The sequence below is a fragment of the Ahaetulla prasina genome, chromosome 4 (genome assembly GCF_028640845.1).
Source record: "Ahaetulla prasina isolate Xishuangbanna chromosome 4, ASM2864084v1, whole genome shotgun sequence".
In the NCBI taxonomy this organism is placed as follows: Eukaryota; Metazoa; Chordata; class Lepidosauria; order Squamata; family Colubridae; genus Ahaetulla; species Ahaetulla prasina.
Window position 1 is genome coordinate 145,599,911 of NC_080542.1, and position 17,044 is coordinate 145,616,954.

General features: G+C 45.1%; 1 protein-coding gene and 1 long non-coding RNA gene across 10 annotated transcripts in view; one reads left to right on the forward strand and one right to left on the reverse strand.

Annotated features, from left to right (window-relative positions):
* The window catches only part of ADCYAP1R1 (ADCYAP receptor type I), a 187,799-nt gene that overhangs the window by 17,491 nt on the left and 153,264 nt on the right, over nt 1-17,044 (forward strand). The gene's annotated exons all lie outside the window — the stretch shown is intronic.
* Nucleotides 1-17,044, reverse strand: part of LOC131197238 (uncharacterized) — a 28,121-nt gene that overhangs the window by 2,144 nt on the left and 8,933 nt on the right. Inside the window, exon 2 of the long non-coding RNA XR_009154916.1 lies at nt 11,207-11,314. This is a non-coding gene — a long non-coding RNA (uncharacterized LOC131197238). The remainder of the gene's footprint in view (nt 1-11,206; nt 11,315-17,044) is intronic.

Here is a 17,044-nt window from a genome sequence, read left to right on the forward strand (position 1 = left end):
ATCCTTCATTCAAAGGCAATCCGAAATTTCTTAATCTGATATCTATTTTGAATATAATCAATCCAGTTCTTCCATTCATTTAAATATTTTTCTTGAGTACTGTCTTTCAAGAAGGCTGAGATTTTAGCCATCTCAGTCAAATTGGAAACTTTCAATATCCATTCTTCTATTGTGGGTAATTCTTTTTTCTTCCAATATTGTCCAATCAACAGTCTTGCTGCTGTTATTAAGTTCAAAATCAATTTAGTCTCAATCACTGTACAATCCGCTATAATTCCCAAAAGGAAAAATTGCGGTAGGAACTTTATCTTCTTCTTCAGAACATTCTGCATAATCCACCAAATTCTTATCCAGTCATTCACTTTCTTACTTACGTGGCAAGAAAAGTCGTAAATGGGACGAGCAAATTTCTCGTAAATTTTGGGCTCAGTTGTGGTCGTAATTCGAGGACTACCTGCAGCCATTTTGATGAGGGTTCAGGTGGCGGATTCAGGGGTTGGATGGGCCTTCTGCGTATGCCCAGAAACACTTAACGTTTCTGTTAATGTTGGCGAAAGCAGGCGGGGGCTGTGTGTGAACCGCCGGGTGTTGGGGTTTTTTTTGCAAATGAAGGGAGCCTGATCTTTGAAGCTCTTTGAAGCTCTTTGAAGGTCCGGCAAAGCCCTTCCTCAAAGGGAAGAAGCATCTCTTTGAAGAGCTGCACAGCTGGGCTACAGAAGCCCCGTTGTGCAGCAGCTTTGTTGGGTTCAACATGTGTGTCTATCGAAGTGGGCTTTGGGGCACAACGGAAAAGGACAGACGGCAAAAGCCAGGAACGTACAACAGCCCCCAAGCCAAGGAACCACTGAGGCAGCCCCCATCCACGCTGATAGGGTGAGCCGCTAGTATATTAAATGAGAGCAAAGCTCATTTCCTTTCCAGCACTGATGAGGTTACCTAGGTGGGAGATAAAATGTCAGCAAGAAAATTAACAAGTTCAGAAAGCCCCACGGACTCCACAATCCTCCTCCTTCTCCTTCTCTCTTCCTTCCTCATTCCTTCGCTTCCTCTTTCCTCCTTCTCTTCCTCCTCCTCCTCTTCTTCTTCCTCCTCCTCCTCTTTCTTCTGTCCTCTTTCCTCCTCCCCTTTCCTCCCCTCCCCTTCCTCTTTCTTCCTTCTCTTCCTCCTCCTCTTTCCTCCCCTCCTCTTCCTTCCTTTCTTCCTTCTCTTCCTCCTCCTTTCCCTCCTTTCTTTCTTCTCTTCCTTCTCTTCCCTCCTTTCTTCCTTCTCTTCCTCCTCCTCTTCCTCCTTTCTTCTCCTCTTCCTCCTTTCTTCCTCCTCTTCCTCCTCCTCTTCCTCCTTCCTTCCTTCCTTCCTCTTCTTCTTTCCTCCCCTCCTCTTCCCTCCTCTTCCCTCCTTCTCTTCCTCTTTCCTCTTCCTCTTCTCTCCTTTCTTTCTTCTCTTCCTCCTCCTCTTCCCTCCTTTCTTCCTTCTCTTTCTCCTCCTCTTCCCTTTCTTCCTTCTTTTCCTCCTCTTCTTTCCTCCCCCTCCTCTTCCCTCCTCTTCCCTCCTCCTCCTCCTCTTCCTCCTCCTCCGTTTTCTTCCTTCTCTTCCTCTTCTTCTTTCCTCTTCTTCTTCCTCCCCCTTCCTCCCCTTCTGTTTCCTCCCCCTCCTGTTTCCTCCTTCTCTTCCTCCTCTTCTTTCCTCTCCCTCCTCTTTCTTCTTCTTTCTCCTCCTCCTCTTCCTCCTCCTCCTCCTCTTTGCAAACCCCACCCTCTTTCTAGCACTGATTATGTTACCTAGGAAGGTCATGAAATATCTGCAACAAGACAATCAAGAGCACCAAGGACTCCACAGGTTTTTTTTGCAGCATCCCGTGGTTAAGATTTATGTCATTTTTGGGGGGCAGGGGGGAGTGTCGTGCCTTTGCGGCCTCTGACCCGGCGTAGATCTCAATTGGCTCCTTGGTTTTCTGAGGAGCTGAGGGAGATGAAACGCCGGAGAAGACGCCTAGAGAGTACCTGGAGGTCCAGCCGTTCTGAGGCTGATCGGACACTAGTGAAGTCCTTTACTAAGACCTACCTACTGGCATTGAGGGAGGCGAAAAGTTCTTACGTTTCCACCCTCATTGCATCGGCAGATAACCGCCCGGCCGCCCTGTTTCGGGTGACCCACTCCCTCCTTCACCAGGAGGGGCGGGATGACCCCTTACAGGGTCGTGCTGAGGAGTTTAACGGTTATCTATACGATAAAATCGTTCAGCTTCGGGATAGTTTAGACCAAAATTGCGATGATCCAAATGGGATGACGGAGATGCTCTTGTTGAGGTTGTTTGGGACGAGTTTGATTCTTTGGCTCTCGAGGACGTTGACAGGTTACTGGGGAGGTTACATGCAACTACATGTTTACTGGACCCGTGTCCTTCCTGGTTGGTGCTGGCTACACAGGAATTGACACAGGAATTGACTCCGGGGAATTATAAATGCTTCATTGTTGGAAGGGGTTTTCCCCGCTGCCTTGAAAGAGGCGGTGGTGAGACCCCTCCTCAACAAGCCTTCCCTGGATCCAGCTATTTTGGGAAATTATCGTCCAGTCTCCAACCTTCGCTTTGTGGTGAAGGTTGTAGAGAGTATGGTTTCATGGCAGCTTCCTCAGTACCTGGATGAAGCTGTCTATCTAGACCCGTTCCAGTCCGGCTTCTGGCCCGGACATAGTACGGAGACAGCTTTGGTTGCGTTGGTGGATGACCTCTGGAGGGCCAGGGATAGGGGTTGTTCCTCTGCCCTGGTCCTATTAGATCTCTCAGCGGCTTTTGATACCATCGACCATGGTATCTTGCTGCACCGGTTGGAGAGCTTGGGAGTGGGAGGCACCGTTTATCGGTGGTTCTCCTCCTATTTCTCTGACCGGTCGCAGACGGTGTTGATGGGAGGGCAAAGGTCGACCCGGAGGCACCTCACTTGTGGGGTGCTGCAGGGGTCGATTCTCTCGCCCCTCCTGTTCAACATCTATATGAAGCCGCTGGGTGAGATCATCAGTGGTTTCGGTGTGAGGTACCAACTGTACGCTGATGAAACTCAGCTGTACTTTTCCACACCAGGCCACCCCAACGAAGCTATCTAAGTGCTGTCCCGGTGTCTGGAGGCTGTACGGGTCTGGATGGGGAGAAACAGGCTCAAGCTCAATCCCTCCAAGACAGAGTAGCTGTGGATGCCGGCATCCCGGTACAGTCAGCTGCAACTGGAGCTGACTGTTGGGGGCGAGTTATTGGCCCCAATGGAAAGGGTGCGCAACTTGGGTGTCCTCCTGGATGGACGGCTGTCGTTCAAAGATCATTTGGCGGCCGTCTCCAGGAGGGCCTTTTACCAAGTACGCTTGGTCCGCCAGTTGCGCCCTTTCCTTGACCGGGATGCCTTATGCATGGTCACTCATGCTCTGGTCACGTCTCGGTTGGATTATTGCAATGCTCTCTACATGGGGCTGCCCTTGAAGAGCACCCGGAGGCTGCAGTTAGTTCAGAATGCGGCTGCGCGGGTGATAGAGGGAGCCTCACGCTGCTCCCATGTAACACCACTCCTGCGCAGCTTGCACTGGCTGCCTGTGGTCTTTCGGGTGCGCTTTAAGATTTTGGTTACCACCTTTAAAGCGCTCCATGGCTTAGGACCCGGGTACTTACGGGACCGCCTGCTGTTACCTTATGCCTCCCACCGACCCATACGCTCACACAGAGAGGGTCTTCTCAGGGTGCCGTCCACCAAACAATGTCGGCTGGTGGCCCCCAGGGGTAGGGCCTTCTCTGTCGGAGCTCCTACTCTTTGGAACGAACTTCCCCCTGGTTTACGTCAATTGCCTGATCTTCGGACCTTTCGCCGTGAGCTGAAAACGCATTTATTTATTCAAGCGGGACTGGCTTAAAAGTTTTATTAAATTTTATTGGGGTTATTTATGAATTTTAGGGTTTTAAATTGACTGTTTTAAATTTCGGCCATTTATGTAATATGCTTGGTTTTAAGTTTCTGTTTTAATGTGTATATTGTGTGGTTTTATTAGTTGGCTGTACACCGCCCTGAGTCCTTCGGGAGAAGGGCGGTATAAAAATCTAAATAAAACTAAAACTAAACTCCTGCTTTTCAGCAATAAAAATAAAAATAAAAATAAAATACCCCATACCGAACAGTGCTGCGTTCCCCTCATGCTGCTGCAGAAAAGGTCGTGAAATGGGGGCCGTCGTTTGATGATTGTCACGACTTACAACCATGATGGGCAGGCTCCATAATGGCCATAAGTTGAGGCCTACCTGTATTCCACTCCTGCCAAAATGGGTTTGAGAATGGCTTAAATCAGGAGTCTCCAATCTTGGCAACTTTAAGACTTGTGGATTTCAACTCCCAGAATTCCTCAGCCAGCTTTGCTGGTTGAAGTCCACAAGTCTTAAAGTTGCCAAGGTTGGAGACCCCTGGTTTAAATAACCTATTTAGGTGTCTACGTAAGATTACGAAGGTGTTCCTCCACGATGGAATCTTTAAGGCGAGAGGACTTCAACTCCCAGAATTCCCTGGTCAGCCAAGATAAATGGACTCTTAGATTCCTTAATCTCGTGATTAAAGCAAGGAGCATCTCTCCAAGTTCCCAAGGTCTGCAGGCAGTCCTCAGTTTACGACCGCAATTGCGCCGCCAAATTTCTGTGGCTTAAGCAGGACATTCTGCTCCATTTTGTGACCTTCCTTGCCACAGTCGTTAAGTGAGTCACTTAGCTGCTCACTTAGTTAAGTGAGCTGCTCATGTTTGTTAAGCGAATCTTTGCAATTGATCAGTTAGTAACAACGTTATTAAGTGAGGCTGGCTTCCCCATTGGCCTGGCTTGTCGGAAGGTCGCAAAAGGGGATCGCATAACCCCAGGACATGGCAACCGTCGTAAATATGAACCATTTGTCAAGCATCTGTATTTTGGTCACGTGACCATGGGAGGGGGTGGGGGGGGCTGCAAACGGTTGTAAGTGTGAAAAATGGTCATGTCATCTTTTTCAGTGCCGTTGTAATTTCAAACCGTCACTAAACGAACTGTTGTAAATCGAGGACTACCTGTACTGATTATTCCAAGGGTTTTCTGAAATCCAGTAAGACGGGGCTCCATCTGGATCAATATTTACATATTTCAAGGTTTCCTAACCAGTTGTGGGTTACTCTTACCTTTGCTACTGGTTTGCAACCGAGAGCGTGCGTGCGTGCATGCTCACTTCGTTCGCACACAGCACTTCTGCCCATGTGCAGAACCTTCTGCACATACACAGAGCGTCCGTGATGACATTGGGGTGGGTGGGCGGAGCCTCTTGCCACCTACCGGTTTGCCCGAACCGGTAAAAACCCACCACCATTCCTAACCTTGGCCACTTTAAAATGTGTGGACTTCAACTCCTTTCTCCTATCCAACCTCCGTACAGGTAGTCCTTAACTTACAACGGTTCATTTAGTGACCAAAGTTACAACACTGTTGAAAAAAGTGTCTTGTGACCGTTTTTCATCCTTACGACCTTTGCAGCATCTTCACGGTCACATGAGCAAAATTCAGATGAAACTAACTCAAATTTAGTTAGTTTCAGATGAAACTAATTCAAATATCAAGGAGAGAAGCAACCTAGAACTAAGGAGAAATTTTCTGACAGTTAGAACAATTAATCAGTGGAACGACTTGCCTCCAGAAGTTGTGAATGCTCCAACACTGGAAGTTTTTAAGAAAATGTTGGATAACCATCTGACTGAGATGGTGTAGGGTTTTCTGCCTGGGCAGGGGGTTGGACTAGAAGGCCTCCAAGGTCCCTTCCAACTCTGATATTATTATAATATTATTATTATTATTAAATTTATGACGGTCGCAGTGATCGGGTGGGTGGGGGTGGGGGGGTGGGATCACATGATTCCCCCTTGGACAGGAAAAGGCAAAGCCAGATTCATTGAACAACCTTGTGGCTCATATTAACAGCTGCAGTGACTCACTTAACAACCGTGGCAAGAAAGTGTCACAAAACGGGGCAAAATTAAATTAACAACCGTTTTACTTAGCAACAAAAACATTGGCCTCAATTGGCGTCCTAAGTCAACAACTGTATTCCCAGCGCTGACTTAATTAGGAATATTTCTACATTGTGTGCCTGAGCTCGAGGGAATTCAGTGTAAAACGCTTCATTCTGCAGTCTCAAGCAAATCCCGAGTAGCTGACTGGCAGCTGAGTTTTTCTCCACTGCTAGCATGGGGGATGGTGCAATTTGTAAGGAGAAAACAGTGGGCAGCTGAAATAATTCACAATCGGTTGCTGGAGATGCCAGTCTGACATTGTGCGATCCACACCGACCCAGAGACGTACAGACACATAGATTTCTGCGTGCATAGATAAAGGCGAAGGAGGAGAGTGTGAGTAGAGGAGGAAGAGAAGAAGAAAAAAGAGAGAGGAGGAAGAGGCAGGGAGGAAAGAAAGTGAAAGAAGAGGAGAAGGAGAAGGAAAAGGAGAAGAAGAATAACGAAAGGAGGATGACGGGAAGAGAAAAAGGAGGAGAGGGAAGAGGAGAGGAGGGACGAGGAGGAGAAGAAGAGGAAGAACAAGAAGAGGAAGAACAAGAAGAAGAAGAAAGGAGGAGGAGGAAGAGGAGGAGGAGGAAGAAGAAGAAGAAGAAGAAGAAGAAGAAGAAGAAGAAGAAGAAGAAGAAGAAGAAGAAGAAGAAGAAGAAGAAGAAGCGGAAAGGAGAAGGGGAAAGAGGGGAGGAGGAGAAAGAGGGGAGGGGGGAAAGAGGAGGAAGAGGAGAAAGAGCAGAGAAGGAGAAAGGGAGAAGAAATACAGCATCATTGAGAAGTTTCATTTCCTGAACATTATATGTGGGTAACTTATTCAAAGCGGTAGAAGTTACTCATTTCCTCTCGTAACTGAAGAAAGGGGAGAATGAGGTTACGGTGTAGGTGGGAGAAACCGCTTTGAAAACCCTTACCCTGACAGCGAGGGTAAAGACGGAGAAGGGAGAGGACCTTCCACTACGTAGATATTTCAAAAACCCCAGGCTGACGCCACCTTGCAAGAGGGGTTAGATCAGGAAACGGATGCTACGAAGTCTACTCAGAGTCTCGTTTTCTTATGAAGGGGTTTAGTAACACCGTCTTCCAACCCACTTCCAAGGAGGGGAATCAAGTTGCAAAACCTCCCAAGGGGCGAATCTGGTGTTTACCTGTCTTGAATCCTGTTTTCAAGATGGCCTCCATGGATGGTTCCCAACAGCTGGGAAGTCAAAGCGAGACTGAATTAGTCCAGATAGGAAGGCTGTCTTAGCTTTCCCTAAATCGATCGTCACAAGCCATGTTCAGATCAGATCAAATGTGAGTTGGCTGGTTTTGAAGTTCCATCGTAGAGATATCAACAGGCAGGTTCTTCCTTAGGAGGATCTGCCCCAACTTGGTCCTTGAGGGCTTCCAACAATGCACCCATCATTTCTGTAACAGTCCATTCACCTTGTTCCTAATTGCCTTCTTCTCTTTCCTCCTCCTCCCACTCCTTCTCTTCTTGTCCTCTTCCACTGCTTCTTCTTCCTTCTCTCCTCCTCCTTCTTCTCCCTCCCCCTCCTCCTCCTCCTCCTCCTGCTCCTCCTTTCTTCTTTCCAGTTATCCTCTTCTCTTTCCTTCATGTAGTTGTCTTCTCCTTCTCTTTGCTCCCACCCATCCCAGCATTATAGACCTCTCCAAGGAATAATAGGACTGAGTGAGATATCCTATCTGATGGCGTGCCAGAGATACCACTGAATTTCAGCAGAAGCTCATCTTCTTCTTTTTTAATTTGCATTTATATCCTGCCTTTCTCCGAAGACTCAGGGCGGCTTACACTATGTCAAGCAATAGTCTTCATCCATTTGTATATTATATACAAAGTCAACTTATTGCCCCCCAAACAATCTGGGTCCTCATTTTACCTATCTTATAAAGGATGGAAGGCTGAGTCAACCTTGGGCCTGGTGGGACTTGAACCTGCAGTAATTGCAGGCTACTGCTGTTAATAACAGACTGCATTAGCCTGTTGAGCCACCAGAGGCTCAACAGACCATCTTGAACCATTTGGTGTTCTTCCTCCCCTTGATGACCCATCCAAAGATTTTTTGAAAGCATGAATCTATTTCCAGAGCTGTCCCAGAAATATCTGGTGGTGCGCTTATTCTGTATATACAATCTCACCGATATCCCTGACCGTTATGTTGGAGGTTAACGTCAAAGACACTTGTCTGAGAAATTTAGAAGGACATAGGCATAGCGGTCGCCGAACAATTTCTCCGCCACTGCCTAGCAATATATTTCTGATTAAAAATATTTATATCTCTCCCTCCCACTGTCTGCACTTCTCATGCTGGGCAATAAACCTGAGGAACGACGACGTACAAAAGCCAGAATACAGAATAAAACACGGTTCATTACAGATTAAGAGAGACGCATAGGTGTGAAAATGAAATAGTTAACGAAGAAATATCAAGATGATAAGTGAGATCTCTGTTGAAAAAACAACCACCACCTTTGAATCAAACGTTGCTCTTATGGATTATCCCTCCACCCAAAAGAAGAAAAATAGATGAGTATAGAACGTTTCCACATGATACCTTGGGTTGCAAGATAGAATAATGATTTATTAGGTACCATTGAGTCATTTTTGACTGCTAGTTGATCACATAATAGAATAATTTGAGTTGGATGGGGCCTTGAAGGTCTTCCAACCCCATATTCAAATAGAAAACCCTATTAACATTTCGGCAAATGGTTGTACAATCTCTTCTTGAAAGCCTCCAGTGTTGGAACATTCACAGCTTCTGGAGGCAAATCACTCCATTGGTTAGTTGTTCTCACGGTCAGGAAATTTCTCCTTAGTTCTGGGTTGGTTTTCTCCTTAATAGGTTTCCATCCAATAGTAGAAGTTCTCCATGATGATCGATCCCTAATCTCCTCTTTTAAACCTCCCAATGGTGCCTCCATCATCACTATAAGTCAGTCCGTCCATGGAGCTGCAGGTTGCCTAAAACCTTACATTGAATGATTATGGGCCATCAGGTCGGAGGTGACTCTTAATGACCAAAAAGAAAGATCTCCCGGTGACAATCTGGCCCAACCTGGCCCTTCAGGTTTTCTAATAATACATCCCATGGAGGAGGAGGAGGAGGAGGAGGAGGAATAGAATAGAATAGAATAGAATTTTATTGGCCAAGTGTGATTGGACACACAAGGAATTTGTCTTGGTGCATATGCTCTCAGTGTACATAAAAGAAAAGATACGTTCATCAAGGTACAACATTTACAACACAATTGATGATCAATATATCAATATAAATCATAAGGATTGCCAGCAACAAGTTATAGTCATACAGTCATAAGTGGAAAGAGATTGGTGATGGGAACTATGAAACGATTAATAGTGGTGCAGATTCAGTAAATAGTCTGACAGTGTTGAGGGAATTATTTGTTTAGCAGAGTGATGGCCTTCGGGAAAAAACTGTTCTTGTGTCTAGTTGTTCTGGTGTGCAGTGCTCTATAGCGTCGTTTTGAGGGTAGGAGTTGAAACAGTTTATGTCCAGGATGGGAGGTATCTGCAAATATTTTCACGGCCCTCTTCTTGATTCGTGCAGTATACAGGTCCTCAATGGAAGGCAAGTTGGTAGCAATTATTTTTTCTGCAGTTCTAATTATCCTCTGAAGTCTGTGTTTTTCTTGTTGGGTTGCAGAACCGAACCAGACAGTTATAGAGGTGCAAATGACAGACTCAATAATTCCTCTGTAGAACTGGATCAGCAGCTCCTTGGGCAGTTTGAGCTTACTGAGTTGGCGCAGAAAGAACATTCTTTGTTGTCCTTTTTTAATGATGTTTTTGATGTTAGCTGTCCATTTGAGATCTTGCGATATGATAGAACCCAGAAATTTGAAGGTTTCTACTGTTGATACTGTGTTGTCAAGTATTGTGAGAGGTGGAAGTATGGAAGGGTTTTTCCTAAAATCTACCACCATTTCTACGGTGGTAGAAGGAGGAGGAGGAGGAGGAGGAGGAGGAGGAGGAGGAGGAGGAGGAGGAGGAGAAGAAGAAGAAGAAGAAGAAGAAGAAGAAGAAGAAGAAGAAGAAGAAGAAGAAGAAGAAGAAGAAGAAGAAGAAGAAGAAGAAGAAGAAGAAGAAATGATTAGATGGACCTCTAATCAGGTCCATCTACCTTCTATCGGTCATCTTCTTTCCTTTCCTTCTGTCTTTCCCAGCATTATGGAAAATGATCCTAGATATTTTCATTGATTGGCTGATTCTATTCTTTCAGGAGGAGGAGGAGGAGTGTGTGGTCCTTGGTGTCTTCTGAGCTTGGTGGTTTTCTTGCAGACATTTCATGACCCAACTAGGTAACATCATCAGTACGTAGTATCACTAATGCTGTTACCTAATTAGGTAATGAAATATCTGCAAGAAAACCACCAAGCTCAGAGAACACCAAGGACCTCACAGTTCTCCTCCTCCTCCTCCTCCTCCTCCTCCTCTTCCTCCTCCCACTCCTCCTCTCTGCAAATCCCATTCTGTTTTGGCACTGATGATGTTACCTAGTTTGGGTTATGAAAGGTCTTCAAGAAAGCCACCAAGTTCAGTGACCACCCAGGCCCCCACAATTAAAGGCTCTCTTGGGGCAACCTACACAGGGGTCTTTTCTGTTGCAGCGTGCTCCTTAGAATAAAATAGCCCCCTCTCAATTTAAAGGTCCACCAGTCCTTTTAACTCTCCAGAAAACTTTTAAACCCTGGTTGTGTCCTCCGGTCTGGAGTTTAGGAGATGGTTTGATTTTTGATTCTTGTCTGGGGGTTTGTTTTCAGCAGCCAATATATTATAGATGTATTGTTGATTACAGGAAGTCCTCAACTCACAACCACAATTGGGCCCCAAATTTATGTTGCTAAGTGACACATTTCTTAAATGAGTTCTACGCCATTTTACAGCCTTTCTCGCCACTGTTGTTAAGTGATTCACTGCAGTTGTTAAATTAGTCACACGGTTGTTAAGTGAATCTGGCTTCCCCACGTGACCTTGCAACCGTCATAAATATGAATCAGTTGCCAAGCATCCAAATTTTTATCGTGTGATAATGGAGATGCTGCAACAGTTATAATTGTTGGCGCTAAGTTGTTTTTTTCCCAGTGTCGTCGTAACTTCAAACGGTCACTAAATGAACTGTTGTAAGTCGAGAAATACCTGTATCTTGTCGCCTACTTTTGTGTGCTTCTTATTTTGGTTTCGACGCACTGTTAGCCTCACAGCTTTTCTGCAGTAAGCCGGGTCGTCCTTTAACCCGAAATAAACCTACAAATAAAATGCACAACATAAAGAGACAAATTTGCATCCTGTAAGTCGTTTAGCCACATGGTGCATCCAAAAAAAAAAAAGAAGATTAAAAAGATACCCTGTCATCAGTTCTCGGCCCTCTCCACTTTGGGAAGCTGTCTTTCTCTTTGAATTATAATAATTATTTCCAAATTTGCATGGCTTCACTTACACCGTTGAACTTCACCCAAATTAGCATGTTCAGTTTGCTGTTGCATAAGGAGGAGGCCGCGCCAAACAAGGATGGATTCTTTAAATAGGATTAAAGTTGTTGGGTGTTGTTGTTTTTTCCCCCTTTTGAAAAATTCTTTCATTGTCTAATTTCTTACAGCTTAAATGCTGTTGCAGCATCCCAGGAAAATCACGACATTTGTAACCCCCTCAAAAATAAGGAAATAAGCGTAAGTTTAAAAATAGCCAAGACTGGCGGGAGGGAGAGGGGGGGCGAATAACACCCAGAAAAAATTGCTTGCAAGGACAAGCAATAAGACAAGGGAATTATTAAGCCCAGGAAAATTAAAAAAAAGACAGATTATTGCTGGCTGCTAAAAATAAATAAGGGTGACCACCCACTCACATATTCACATATACACCTATACCAATGATACGTGCTTTATTTGAGCTGGGAAGGAGAATATTACTGGAAATACAAACGATCACTAATACAGTAGATATTTGCTATATCCAACTATGCTGGTGTTGTGCAATTGCCATTGGGTGTGCAACAGCAGTGAATGTGAGTTGGGCTTCTCCATACTGCTGCTGGAATATAATCTTGATCCTAACAAGAGGAAATATTTCTAGGCTCAGGGTTGAACGGTGTGGGTCCTGGGTGCTCTCTGAGCTTGGTTGTTCTCTTGATGACGTTTCGTGACCCAACTAGGGAACATCATCAGTTCTGGAAGGGAGTTTGGTTTGCAGAGAGGAGGAGGAGGGAGGAGGAGGAGGAGGAGGAGGAGGAGGAGGAGGAGGAGGAAGAAACGTATTGTGGAGTCTTTGGTGTTCTCTGAGCTTGGTTGTTCTCTTGATGATGTTTCGTGACCCAACTAGGGAACATCATCAGTTCTGGAAGGGAGTTTGGTTTGCAGAGAGGAGGAGGAGGAGGAGGAGGAGGAGGAGGAGGAGGAGGAGGAGGAGGAGAAGGACGAAATGTATTGTGGAGTCTTTGGTGTTCTCTGAGCTTGGTTGTTCTCTTGCAGATTGTCGTGTACCACTCCCGCTCCGACGGCCGGGTCTGGGAAGTCTGTATCAAGCGTGGCCACGAAGCCTCTACAGCTTTGCCAAATTCCTTTCAGATTTCTCAGGGCAGGCAGGAATCCAAGGTGTGACTTCAGCAAACCAGATGAGACTTTGCTTGATTCAAAGTTGCTTGACTCAAGCTGGTCCTTTATATAGGCCATGGGGTGTGGCTCCATGACTCAGCACTTATCCAGGCCTGCCCCTCCCTTCCTTCTGCTGAAGTCGCCTCTCAGATCTCCGGAAGCGAGGATCCTCCCACTTTAGATTGTCTTCTGCTGTTTGAGAAAGGGAGGGGTCAGAAGGAGCAGGCCCGGGCAATTCCAATCCGTGGCTGACTTCCTCTGATGGCTGCAGTGTGAGTGAGGTTTGTTTGTTCATTCCTGACATCCCCTCCAGGCATGGGGCCAGGGCTGGGGGCTGGAGGCATGCTAGGCCGTTCCTCTTCATTATCAGACTCTGAATCTGATAGCAGGCCCTGCAGGATGAGGGAGGGGCCCGGCTGAGGAGAGGAGGCAGGACGAGGCACAACACAGATGTTTCGTGACCTAACTAGGGAATATCATCAGTGCTAGAAGGTTTTGTGGAGAGGAGGAGGAGGAGGATCCCTGGCAGTCTGAGCTTGGTTGTTTTCTTGCGGTCATTTCATTACTGAAATCATTGCTGGTATTACTATCTTTGGTTCACAAAACATCTTGAAGGAAACAACCAAACTCAGAGAGCACCAAGATCCCACAATCCTCCTCCTCCTCCTCCTTTCTCCAAACCCTATCAGATTAGGTGCAGGGGAAGGGATTTTGACTCTCTTTTGGGTGGGGAAAACCCAGGAGATTCGGGTCATGGAGGAACCCTGACACTCCTATGCCGGAAGTAAACTACAAATAGTCCTTGACTTAAGGCCACATTTGGTGGTCAGAATTTCCTTCGCTAAGCAAGGTGGATTTTTTTTTTTTAAGTGAATCGTGTCTGATCTTATTATATTAATTGCCACAGTTGTTATGTGAATCCATGCAATTGTTAAATGAATTATGTGGTCATTAATCTTCACCCAGGAAACATGATCAGGGGGCTGGAGGCTAAAACATATGAAGAACAGTTGCTGGAATTGGGTATGTCTAGTTTAGTGAAAAGTAGGACGGAAGAATGATATGATAGAAATCTTTCAATATTTGAGGGGCTGCCCCAAAGAAGAGGTGGGTGTCAAGCTATTCTCCAAAGCACCTGAAGGCAGAGCAAGAAGCAACGGATGGAAACTAATCAAGGAGAGAAGCAATTTAGAACTAAGGAGGAATTTCCCGACAATGAGAACAGTGGGGCAGCTTGCCTGAAGAAGTTGTGGATGCTCCACCACTGGAATTTTTCAAGAAGAGACTGGAGAGTCCTGAGATTGAGTAAAGACTCCTGCTTGAGCAGGAGGGTTGGACTAGAAGACCTCCAAGGTCCCTTCCAACTCTGTTTTTCTCTTGTGGGTGCTTCATCACTGGAGGGTTTTTAAGAAGAGACTGGACAACCATTTATCCAGAACGGTATAGGGTCTCCAGCTCAAATAGAGGGTTGGACTAGAAGACCTCCAAAGCCCCTTCCAACTCTGTTTTTCTATATTCTTTTACCTGCCTAAGTTACTCTGGCCAGTTATCTCTTCCAGTGAATTCCGTCAACAGTATGGAATTTTGAAGAAACACGGACTAAAAATGGACCACCAGTAGAGTTGGTGAGGGAGATCCTGAAGGCATGGAATGGATTCCGTAATCTCTCTTGCCTCACTGTTCCCCCTGCAGATTTCTTCTTTGCCTTCTGCCTCAACCAGTGTAGGAAGTCATTGCCGTAGTTGTGGAGTGTCATAATACCCAATTTAGTGGGTGGAATACTTCCCTTTGGGTCTCTGTGTGATTTTCGAGAGACGAATGCTTAAAATTCAGAAACGCTTCCGGGAATACTGTAAAAGTTGCTTCAATCCAGGAAATGTTGGTAGTCCTCAACTCACAACCACAATCAAACCCCAAAGCGAGAGAGTTGTTCTGCCCCAGTTTACAATCTTTTCTTGCCATGGGTGTTAAGCAAATCACGCAGTGTTTTTTTTTAATCAAATCCTCTATTCGTTTAGTGACTTCGAAGTTACAACGACACTCAAAACAATGACCGCACTTTTATTCTTATGACCGTCATGGCATCCTCAGGGTCACGTGATCAAAATTCAGATGCTTGGCAACTGACTCGTATTTATGACGGTTGCAGTGTCCCGGAGTCATGTGATTCCCTTTCGCGACCATCAAACAAGCAAAGTCAATGGGGAAGCCGGATTCCCTTAACAGTTGTGTTACTAATTTTTTCAATTGCAGTGATTCACTTAACAACTGTGGCAAGAAAATGGGGCAAAACTGACTAAGCAGCTGTCTCGCTTAACAATGGCAATTTGGGCCTCAGATGTGGTTGTGAGTTGAAGACCGTTTGTGTTGCGTTTTTTAATATCCTTGAGTCTTTTCATAACTGATACTTGTTTTATGTTCATTGCTGGGAGCCCAACTTCCCTTGCAAAGCAAGGCAGTTGTTAAAACGAGTTGCCAGAGTGCTAAAATGAATTGCTGCAGTTGTTAAGTGAATCATGTGGTTATTAATTGAATCCTGGTCTCTGTCCGTCCCCCTTTGCTTGTCAGAATAGGAAGGTTGCAAATGAGAACTCTGCCGACTCCGACAAGACCTGTGTTTAACACACAGAATCATCTATTGCAATGTCCTTCCTGTTAAAGACTACTTCAGCTTCAATTGCAATAACACAAGAGCAAACAATAGATTCAAACTTAATATTAACCGCTTCAGTCTTGATTGCAGAAAATATGACTTTTGTAACAGAGTTGTTAACACTTGGAACACACTACCTGATTCTGTGGTCTCTTCTCAAACTCCCAAAAACTTCAACCAAAAACTGTCTACCATTGACCTCGCCCCATTCCTAAGAGGACTATAAGGGGCGTGCATAAGAGCACAAAAGTGCCTACCGTTCCTGTCCTATTGTTTCCTTTCATTATATATACGCTTGTATGTTGTATAGTTGTTTCATGCTTATGCTTATATATACTGTTGTGACAAAATAAAATAAAAAAAAATGGCGATCCACTGATCCCGGAGTATTATACATCTGTTGGTTAATACATGCTGGATATCAGGTGTCAAAATATGGATCATGTGATCATGGGAGGTGTTATGACGGTCGTAATTGCGAGGACCAGTTGCAAATCACTTTTTCCAGTGCTTTTATTGATTTATTGAACTAGCATGCTGTCTATCTTGCCGGTTATAACTTTGAAAACTCACTGAATGAATGGTGGCAACTCAATAATTTGTATTTACATTTATGTTTAAATATAAATACATCTTTCCAAGGAAAAATTGAGTTTTCCTTGTACTTCCTGGGTGAGCGATGGAATTTCGGATGCAAGTAATCCTCAACCTACATCCCCAACTGAGCCCAGAGTTTATATTGCCAAGCGAGACAGTTGTTAACTGGGTTTTGCCCCACTATACGAGCTTTTCTGCCACGGTTGTTAAGTGAAACGCTGTAGTATTAAGTCTGCACTTCAGAAGGTCGCAAAAGGGGAATCACGTGACCCTGGGACACTGCAACCATCATGAATATGAGTCATTTGCCAAGCGTCTGAATTTTGATCATATGATCATGTTGCAGAGATGGTCGTTAAGTGTGAAAAACCGTCCTATGTCCCTTTTTTCAGTGCCACTGTAAACTTGGAATGGTCACTAAACTGATTTTACATGGTCACTTACAAATGGTTGTAAATTGAGGACTAGCTGAACCGAGCGTGAAAATCAGAATTGTCCCTGAATCCGTCCTGATTTATGCCGTTAGCATCTCTGTGTTACCCCGTGGAAATCTTGGTCACGCCTACAATAAAAAACTCAACAACTTTTCTTCGCCTAGAACTCAACAGGATTTTCCTCTCTCAGGAAGGAGATAATTTATTAGTTCCACATTTCATGACATCGAAGAAGTGTTAAGTGCTTTGAAAGTTTATCTTGTCGGTTTCCGTTCCGTAATGAATTGGGTTATCTCTGCCTCTTTGAGGGGGACTCTGTCATTATAATAATTATCATATAATGGCTTAAAATTTGACTGCCACTCGGCTTCCCAGCCGTTTTTTTACTCTATTCCCTCCCTTGTGCAGCTGAGAATAGATTCAACTCAACCGTTTCAGCTTCTCTGATCAAAGGCAGGCAGTTCTCGATTTGCGACCATATTGAGACTTTCCCATCAGGGCTGTTACGTGGGTCGGTCATGTGACTCATTGGATTTATCACCATTGTTTGCAGCCGTTGTTCAGTGTACTTCACTATGGGTGCATTTTTCCCCCAAAAACACAAGTTTTCTGCCTTAGACATGAAAGCCAACTGGGTAACTTTGGGCCAATTACCAGGAGACAGGGAATTCTAGTCCTGAGTTAGCCATGAAAGCCAGCTGGG